Source organism: Phalaenopsis equestris, unplaced genomic scaffold (genome assembly GCF_001263595.1).
Source record: "Phalaenopsis equestris unplaced genomic scaffold, ASM126359v1 Scaffold196237, whole genome shotgun sequence".
NCBI lineage: Eukaryota > Viridiplantae > Streptophyta > Magnoliopsida > Asparagales > Orchidaceae > Phalaenopsis > Phalaenopsis equestris.
The window spans coordinates 1-1468 of record NW_018216186.1 but is presented as its reverse complement, the minus strand read 5'-3'; the positions used below and the strand labels follow the sequence as shown (position 1 = coordinate 1468).

At 27.7% G+C, this 1468-nt stretch overlaps 1 long non-coding RNA gene across 1 annotated transcript; it reads right to left on the bottom strand.

The window, feature by feature from the left end:
- Positions 1-692: 692 nt before the first annotated feature.
- Positions 693-1455, bottom strand: LOC110035127. Its single transcript, XR_002295120.1, has 3 exons — positions 1309-1455; positions 913-955; positions 693-767 (listed from the first exon to the last, which is right to left on the bottom strand). It is a non-coding gene; the product is annotated as an uncharacterized LOC110035127 (long non-coding RNA).
- Positions 1456-1468: the final 13 nt, after the last annotated feature.

Here is a 1468-nt window from a genome sequence, read left to right as displayed (position 1 = left end):
AAAGCAACATGAAAATTTTAATAGAATAAAATTAAAAGTTTAGAGGTCAATTTTTTCCTCAAATAAAATAATTTGAAGTTGTACTTCTCAATCAATAACCGGAATGAAATTCAATTTGTTACGTTGTTTCTATCAACTATAAATTCATCAAATTCGACATCAATCAAACTTTCCAAAATATATCTAAAAAAACTTCCATAAACAATTTAACGACTTAATCAGAACTTAATTTAGCTCAAATTAAACTAATCTTAGATCATTATGTCTGCCTTTGTCAAACCAATCAATTTGATTATAAATTTACTAAAATCAAATCTCTATATTACTTTTATTCAAAGTTTTAGCATTTTTTACTTTAAAAGGTGAATCAAGATACAGGCAACGTGTGTCAAATATTGGAAATTTATTCAAAACATTTCAATAGAAGAGGAATAGGAATTAATAACAATAAGATAGGGGTATCTTGACAAACAAGGCATCAATATACTCTTCCAAAAGAAAAATTAGAAAATCCTAGACAGTTGAATTATGTTTAAAATGACTTCTATCATAGGCACTTGAATTGGAGTTTCGAACAAACGCTATTCAATGAATTCATAAATCACTCAATAAATGACAACCTGCTCAAGCTTAGAAATTAAGGTTAAGAATTCGATTAACTAAATGAAAAATAAATTTTGTAAAAGTTACAGGTCATGTAAGAATTTGATTGTTTGATCGGATTGATCTTCAAATTAGTCAATCTAATGGCAATTGCAATCTTCGATCTAAAATATAGAACAAATTACAATTTTGTTAAAATTATGCAATTCAAATAAAATTTAACTTGATTTAAACAGTTAAACTACAAACAAACCGAATATTAATTACTTGCTAAAGTTTTATGATGAATAAGCATTATGAATTACATACCTGATAGGGAGAATATTGATTTCGTTGCAACAAAATGAAAAATCTGGAAAAGGATCATATAACAGAGAAGCGAAGAGATCAATGTTTTGAAGGGGACAGACAGAAAAAGAGACAACAAACAAAAAGGCTAGTGAGACAGACAAAATGCATGCAGGAAGGAGAACAATTAGATGCTGCTTGGCAACTTCAGAGATTTAGTTCAGTAGGATTTACTAAATCATGTAAACATGGATTAAGCACAACCTTAGATTAAATCCTAAAAAAAGTTTTAACTGTTGTTTGGCATAAATAGTGTTATAAATTTAGTATTAACACAATGGATTTGATTTTTATATGAGATATATAATCCAACAAGTACTATAAATTATAACAAATAGCTTAATGAAAAATAAATACCGGCAACATGACGATCAACTCTTTAGCCAAAAAATCTTCCATATGCCACGATTTCGTGCATCTCGAGTTTAAAAAAAAAAATCAACAGAAAAATGTCAGAAATGAAGCGAAAGTGTTCTTGCTCAGAAATCCATTTGATAGAATAACAACATAAAAAAGG